Genomic DNA, 9,116 nt, shown 5'->3' with positions numbered 1-9,116 from the left:
TGTAACACCCCACACCCGGCCTAGAAGTTATGACTTGAGTGTGAAGGTGATATTGATAAATTTGAAACTTTAACATTTTGTTCCCGTAATACATCTTATTTTGAAAACTAAGATTTAGAAAACAAATGGTCAGAAAATAATAATTTTTTAGTTAAACCTTTTGTGCACTCTTTAAAAAAACTCATACTCGAAAACACTTATTTTATAGGAAAATCACTTAATCATTTTCTTAGTTTAGCAGCAGAAAAATTTTCAGAGTTTTAGTTGAAAACCAAATTTTCAATTTGTTAATTGGTATTATTTTGCAATTTTGTATTAAAAATACCAAAAACCAACCAAGCAAAACAAAAACCAAAAACAAAATCTGAAACAAAATTACAACCCAAAAAGCTTAGAAAGTTCAGAACAGTTTAAAAACATGAACCATCATACTTAAAAATCTGAGCTCCCGCACGCCATCCGATCCTAAACTTGTTGATTGCCTGAAAAGTCAAAAAAAATTGGGTGAGCTAACAAGCTCAGTGTATAACTAAACTCAAACAGAAACACAAATAATATAATAACATATCAAAACTTTGCAGAGAATTCATCAAACTCGAATGACAAAAACTGTGCATGCATGGTTATGCGAATGCAATATTTTAGAAACCGAAATGCAAATTTTTCAGAAAACTTCCTACCCATCTTCGCTACATACCAAATTAGAGTTCTTCAAAATTCTTCCATCAAAAAACACACCAACAGATAATTGTGAACAATGCTATCGAGTTGCAGTTAAAATTGCTAAATCAAATATATGTGGTCAAGCCACTATATTGCAATCAAGTTGCCAGAACAAATATGTGTGGTCAAGCCACTATAAATGCAGTCAAGCTACTAGAACAAAAATATGGTTAAATCACCAATAGTATAGATCATTAAACTGCTAGAACTTCCTCCTTACCATATTATCTAAACCCATGCAATGTGACATGACATAAAAATATAGAATCTAAATGAAAAGCATGTAAGACATGCAGTTGTACAATAACAGAAATCAGAAGGCATGGAATTCCACACTTTGCAAAACAGATGTGTCACAAATTCAACAAAAGCAAATCAGTTTTGCCATAACATCACATGCATGGTTATATAGCAAATTTAGAGATATACAAATTAACATAATCAGACATCATATGCTCATATACAAATATAGCAAAACAGAAACATGTCATCAGGATTATTAGTATACAGATCGTGCATATATATTTCACATACCTTTTCCACATTACTTACAATATCATACTATTAGTTATCATGTTTTCAAGTTCTATTTATACGATATGGACCCTATGGAGTGGCTAAATATCCATCACAGATAAATACGATCCTAGGTGAATTTTTTAGAAAATGGGCTCACACGCCTATGTGGCCCACATGGTTTGGCACACGACTGTGTGATTCACACGATCTGCCACAAGGCCTGTCACACAATCGCGTGATTTCGATAATGAGTTTTTTGGCATTGCGTCGTTCACTATTTTTCAGGTTTTTTGTTATACACCTGACTAGTTTTTGATACGTGTTGCTACAACACACTTACAGACTCCCAAACAACAATTAAAAAAAGATTAATTAGCACGATTTTACCAAACCTGATTTACTAATTCAGCACAATCAAAGTCAATCAAACTTAATTACGAAAAAATCAACCCCTAGAACAAAAAATAAACACTTACCCTTGCATAAACTGCAACTAACGACAATCAATTGCTCGGAGGAATATTCGTCTCAAGACTTCCACCTAAATAGAACCGAAATCAGTCAAACTGAAACTTCTCTTAAAACTACACTTTCAAATAACCCAAAATTAAAACATAATATAACAAGTTCCCCTTCCAAAAATGTAAAACCCTTCAGCAAAATACCAAACTTAGAACAAAATCCTTACCACTCACGGTCAGAACTGGCCAAAACAAAAATAACATCGGTACATGCCAAGTCAAAAGATAGACGAAGGGATCAGTAAAATGAGAAAAATAATGATAATTAGCAAAGAGGAAAAGAAAAGTAACAATAACCAGTAAACTATGGAATGCTAGGAACGAACAACACAATAGAAAACTTGCAGAAGAAAAATAAAGGAAACCGAAAAGAAAACAGAAAGTTTGAGAAAAATGGGACGACAAGAGTGAGGGGAGTGGGAAAGAGAAATTGTTGTAGGGAAAAGATTTAATAGATAATTTTGGTTCATTCAAAATTTCAACCAACCTACCCACATTTCACTATTTTCTCCATTATCAGATTTTCTTCCAGAGTCCAAATTCTACTCCCTTTCAAACACTTGAACAACACAGACAAAGATTAACAAAAATATTTTCACTTTGCATACACAGAGACTTGAGCACAGGACCGAAGGGTAAACTGAAGCCTTACCACTAAACTAGCAAGCTTATTTTATCATCAATTGAGTGAAAATAATATATAAGTTGGACGTTTAAGGATAGGGTTAGGAAAAAAATAATAAAAATTTAGGGGAAAGATTCAAACCTAGAACCTTACACACACAAACACAACACCTATCCAATAAACCAGATTAGCTCGCTTGACAAAATTCCTATGATCTTAATTCAAAAAATGAAAGTGACCACTCTTGAAGTATGTTTGGTTCACTGTAATAGAATAGAGTTGTAATTGAATAGAGTTGTATTGGAATAGAGTTGTAATCAGTAATTCAACTGTTTAGTTAAATGGAAAGGAATAGAATTGTAATAGCATTTTTGTGTTTGGTTGAATGGAATAGATGTTGTAATAGTATAAGGAAAAAAGCTTAAATGACCAAAGTACCCTTAGCAGATTCTTTTAGGTAGATGATTACTGTTATTGTTATTAAATTTTAATAAAATTATTGTTAAATATATTTTAATAAAATAATAATAAATAATTGATCATATTTTAACATAATTATTACTAAATACAATTTAATAAAATAATATATAATTTAATAACATTCTTAATATAATAATTATTATTAAATATGAATTAAAAAATCATAATATATAATATTATAAAAATAATATATAACCTACTTTATTTTTTAAAATTGCAATATGTATTTAATGTGCTAAAATATCATTAGTGAAGCAAATAATTTAATCATTCTAAAATAAAAAACAAAGTATTAGAAGTAATAAATAGCTTGAGAATTATATTTCACATCCAAACATAATATTAACAAAAAGTTACAGCATTGTAATTACATTCTATCGTGTCATTATACCATCCAAATATTACAAACACAAAAGGTTACCAAAACATCACCAACACAACCATGATTTTTACTGGTTAATAAGAAATCTTCTCACCCATTCCAATCACACAGAAGAAGGTAAACTAAAGAAAATGAGCATTTGCGTTGGATGGTTTGGAATTTTGCTCAACGCGCGATAGTGCTCATCTTCAGTTAAACTTCATATAAGGTTGGATATAATTTTAGAGCACTTTCTTGAATAACCATTTTTTACTTTTGTTGAATTATCACTTAGGAGGCAATGAAGGCCAACGGTCCGTATGTTTTCTGCCAATAAAGTGGCAGCATCAGTAAATGAAGTAGAAGAAATATAATCACTTGCATTAGAAATCTTTTTTTGTCTTCTTTGAAAATGTGGAATCACCTTGGTTTTTAGGTGGTTGCAGATGTGTAGCTGAAAGATCCATGTCATCCAAAGAAACATCAGCTTCGCATCCATGGAAATTGTTTCTTTCTTCCTGAGTATTTGTAATAGCTATATCCTCAACATCTATTTCTTCAATAATATTAGCGATTGTTTGAGCATCTTTTCCACTAGCTCGATCTTTTGCTTAGATGGCAAAGATGTTTGAATTGAACGGCTTCTTTATGACTCTATAAAAAATGAGGAATCCATATTAGATATAAGTTTGGTGAAAATGAGATAATAAAGACTTGAAATAATTCTTACATTTATATGTTATTTCCCCACATCATCTTCAGCAACAACAAGTTACCTATGCTCGTCCCAACCAAAGTCGCTATTGTTTTTTCCACTAATCATGTCATAAATAATTGCCTAATCCCTTTTCAATGTCCTAATCCTCAATTCAAGATTAGGTTTAGCCTTTAACATAGTATGGGGTAAAACTTTTTCTAACATTTTTTATAGCTCATTTAAATAACTGATAAACCATACAAGTAACGCATTTTAATCTCATGCTTAGCATGATTTTGGATGATTTATTATATAATTTAGTGAATTTGATAATCCTAAACCTTTAATTTCATGTTTCTATACTTAGATGAGCAGAGGGGAACAAAAAGAGCGGAAAACAGGCCAAAATCAGACAAAACAAGCTATTTTAAGGATCCACACGGGTTGCGCACACGCTTGTGTGAGCCACACGGGCTGGCCACATGCCCAGGTGCCCTGCCCATGTCGATTTTGCTCCCTGTTCCCTATTCACGCTGAAAAAGCCAAATTTTAGGGTTTATGGGCATTCTAAAGTCTATAAATACACGCTAGAAGAGGACCTAGGGGAGACACACGGAGTAAAAAGCAGGAATTACTAGAAGAAAGTTGTTGGAATCATCTCGGAAGCAGATCCACTTCAAGATTGAATATCTCCATTTAAACTTGTCTCGAAGTTTATTTAGGTTTTTTTATGTCTTGTTATTTTTCTAAATTTGAGATGTTTTCCTTTTACATTATGAACTAAACTCCCTAAATACCTAGAGAGGATGAAACCTATGATGGATCTTATTATTTAATTATCTGAATTACACGATAAAAACTTGTTCTTGTTCTTAATTATGTGTTCTTAATCCTTGCCTTAATGTTTTCAGGATATTAATCCAAGTTTGATGTGCTTATTCAGTGGAGCAAAAGTCCGTGTTTAAGAGTAGATCTAGCATAATTGAGCGGAGTTGATTGCAATCCTAGAAATAGGATGATATAAATCTGCCGGATTAGAGTCAAATCTAATAGAGGAATCCATAGATCGAGTTAATGCGACAATAGGGGTTTTAATTAGAAAGAGATTTCAATTAATCAACCTAGAGTCAGTTGTTCGTAGTCTCGAAAGAGATATTTACATAATTTAGGGATTTGTATGGATCAAGACAAGCGAATAAATCGTTTGATTCAAAGTCAGAATAATAAATGAAGTCTAGATGGATTTTTTCCTAGGTATTATCTCTCTCATTGGTTTTCTTAAGTGTTTTCCCAATTTGATCTCTGTCGCGTTCATAGTTAATTAGTTTAATTTTAGATTAAAACGCCTCCTTTAATTATTAGGCTAAATAATAGAAAGATAGTTATTACTAGTACTTTTAGTCCTCGTGGATACGATATTCCTGACTCATTGTAGCTATACTACCATTCGATAGGTCAGCTAGCCTTTGTCATATTTTAGTTAGTTCATGACGTCATCAAGTTTTTGGCACTGTTGCCAGGGACTAGAATATTAGGAACACTTAATTTTTATTACTTTAGCCATTTTTATTTGCTGCAGTTTATTTTTATCTTTAGTTTATTATTTGTTTTCTAATTTTTCTTTTGTTTTGCTTTTGGTAGGTACCTTTAGTTTATGACTAAAAGAAACCCATCAGGACCTCTATTATTTGATAGTGAAATTGAAAGCACAACTTATAAAAATCATAGATAAATAAGGCGAAGTCTACAATATATAGAGTAAGAGCAAGAGGACGATACCAATATTACTTAAGAGATGGCTGAAAATCAAAATAATCTGCTACCTCCTATAGTTGCCGCGAATCCTGTAAATCAGAATCCTGCTCCTCGTACTATGTACGACTATCCAAGCCTCATTTAGCGGGGGCTGAATCGAGTATTGTGAGACCTGCTATTGCTGTAAATAACTTCGAACTGAAGCTGAACACCAGTCAGATGATCCAACAGTTTATTCAGTTCGATGGTTTGTAAGATGAGGATCCAAATACTCATTTGGCTAACTTTCTGGAGTACTGTGATACTTTCAAAATTAATGGCATTTCTGATGATGCCATTTTCCTTCGATTATTTCCCTTCCTGAATAAAGCTAAACAGTGGTTAAACTCTCTACCACGAGGGTCCATCATTACATGGGAGTAAATGACCGAAAAGTTTCTGTTGAAATACTTCCCAACAGCCAAGATGGCAAAGTTGAGGAATGATATTTCTTCCTTTGTGAAAATGGACTTAGAGACCCTATACGATGCATGGGAGAGGTATAAGGATTTATTGAGAAGTTGCCCTCACCATGGGTTACCCTTATGGTTACAAGTTCAGATTTTCTACAATGGTTTGAACCCCTCAACTAGACAACTGATCGATGCAGCCATTGGTGATACCCTAAATAACAAAACACCTCAAGAGGCTTATGAGTTCATTGAAAAGATGTCACTGAATAATTATCAGTGGCAAGTCATGAGGACAAAGCCGATAAAAGCCGCTGGTGTTTTCAAGCTCGACACGGTCACCATGTTATCAAACCAGGTAGAGCTCTTAAATAAAAAGATTGATGGTTTATTTGTTTCTATGTAGGTACATCCGGTGATGCAACGTGACACAAATGGAGGAGGGATGAATACTTCAGATTATCTACCCTACAGTTCTAGCATAGAGAATGAGCAATTGAATTATATGGGTAATAACACTAAACCTCCAAATAATCCTTATAGTAACACGTATAATGTAGGATGGAGAAACCACCCAAATTTTTCTTAGGGTAGCCAAGGGAATCAAAGACCACAGCCCCCTCCATGTAACACCCCGAACCCGAGGCCGTCGCCGGAGTTGAACACGAGGTGTTAACAGACTTCAAACCACTTATTAAAATTTTTCCAGACAAGCTGTCAATCTGCATACTAGTCGCTTTAAAAATCATATCTTGAGCTCTGGAACTCAAAATCCAGTTCCGTGAATTTTCCCTGAAACTAGACTCAAATTCCCATCTACATATTTTTTTCTAGAATTTTTGGTCGGGCCAATTAGTACAGTTTATTAGTCAAAGTCTCCCATGTTACTGGGGTCGACTACACTGACCTTTGCGCATTACGACCTGGATATCTCCCTGTACAGAACTTCCATACTGATGCCGTTTGTTTCTATAGAAACTAGACTCAGAGAGGAATCTATACATATATGGTATGACTCCTAATTATCTCTGGTTAATTTATAATGAATTTCCAAAGTCGGAGCAGGGAATCCAGAAACCGTTCTGTCCCTGTCCCACGAGAACCTGATTATCTCTTAACATACTGTCCATATGATCCTTTCGTTACTTCTATATGAAAATAGACTCATCGAACTTCGATTACATAATTTATTCATCAATTAATTCCACTCCTACTATTTTTAGTGATTTTTCAATCTTATGTCACTGCTGCTGCCAGCATCTGTTACGAAAGCAACTATGCCCACTTCGTGTTTACTCCTTGATCTAACTAATAATTCATCATGCATATCACAAATTATGATCATGACTAACCATGCCAAAGGCTAATCATTGTCAAACTTCCCCCTACTACACTATTGCCATATCATGAATTTTAACACCAAAATAATCAACCATGACGTATGGCATAAAAAGGTCGAATTATCAAGATTTGCGACCTAACGTATGAATCCAAACCCAACCGAACATTTATGCCATTTTCGCATGGCTAAAAGGTTACATACCAAAGTTCAAACACAACATAATAGCCTATACATGCCGAAATGTTCTCCTAAGCCAACTAAGAAGAAAGTACCAAAACTTGCTATCCGGTGTGATGACTTCGATGACGGCCCGACCACGCAAAAAGAGACGAGTCCAAGAAACCTAGTATGGGTGACAAGGAAACACCGAGTGAGTTTATAACTCAGTAAGTCATAAGCAATACACTACCATCCATTAATAACATTATCACAAGAGGAAACAAAATGGAACGAGGCTAGTTGCTCCATCCATACCGAACCATACCATAGTTCCTCCGACCTATCGGTTCAATCTCATACCAAATCATGCATTCACATTCCATATACTCATCAATAGGATATTCGAGGCATTTTCATAAATCATTTTATTTTCGTTACAATCATACAACTAAACGGCCTTTCACCCATTCCACGATAAATCTTATGTACGTGACTTCAAGTATATTCGTCACATGGGTTCAAACTTACCAAGCTCAACTCCAAATATAGACATAGCACCTATTAGCCATGAGCTCAAGATACTTACCAGATCCGCTGTCCGTGATCGACTCAATAGTGTCGCACACTTAGTGTCCATAATGATTCAAGAACATATTAAGTCCGCACACTCAGTGCTATATAATCAACTCGCACACTTAGTGCTACATAATCATACTCGCACACTTAGTGCTACATAGTCAACTCGCACACTTAGTGCTACATAGTCAAACTCGCACACTTAGTGCTACATAGTCAAACTCGCACACTTAGTGCTACATATTCAATTCGCACACTTAGTGCTGCACAATTTAAACCCGCACACTTAGCGCCAATCTCATGGTCATAAATGTTTATACCCGCACATTTAGTGCCAAGATCAACAACTCAATACATCTCACCTCTTTTCTTTTCATTCAACACTTTCATCACCACATACGTACATGCATATATATATATTTATTCATTCCATTCAGCATCATTACATAAACGTTATGACCATTTGAATTAATACCAACTATATGCTTAATGACTTACTTTATGTTGGGTAAAATAATTCCGAGTCGGCTACTCGATGACCTTCGATTTCCCCTTGTTGGACGCCTCTCCTTTAGGTTCTTGAGCTTAAATAATACAAATAAGAGTATTCAATATTTAACCCAATAACATGAATTTATTTATCACATTCGGCAATCACATATCATTAAATTTTCAAACCAAAATGTCATTATATGACCACATATACACATATCCATATACTTAAGCTCAATAATTATAATGTAATATCATGTACCCACTTTAAGTATATTGCCGAATATACTTAATCATACATACACCTAACCAAAACAATTTCCTAAAATCTTTATATCATTTATACACTAAGCCGAATACTCTCACCAAGTTCACCTATATTCTTCAACAATTCCTTCATTGATCAAACACATATTC

At 34.1% G+C, this 9,116-nt stretch overlaps 1 non-coding gene across 1 annotated transcript; it reads right to left on the bottom strand.

Annotated features, from left to right (window-relative positions):
* Positions 1 to 6,152: 6,152 nt before the first annotated feature.
* Positions 6,153 to 6,259, bottom strand: LOC121225902 (small nucleolar RNA R71). The gene has a single exon (XR_005923809.1). It is a non-coding gene; the product is annotated as a small nucleolar RNA R71 (small nucleolar RNA).
* Positions 6,260 to 9,116: the final 2,857 nt, after the last annotated feature.

This window comes from Gossypium hirsutum, chromosome A03 (genome assembly GCF_007990345.1).
Source record: "Gossypium hirsutum isolate 1008001.06 chromosome A03, Gossypium_hirsutum_v2.1, whole genome shotgun sequence".
NCBI classification, from domain to species: domain Eukaryota; kingdom Viridiplantae; phylum Streptophyta; class Magnoliopsida; order Malvales; family Malvaceae; genus Gossypium; species Gossypium hirsutum.
The sequence above is the reverse complement of the archived record's forward strand: the minus strand, read 5'-3'. Positions and strand labels throughout refer to the sequence as shown.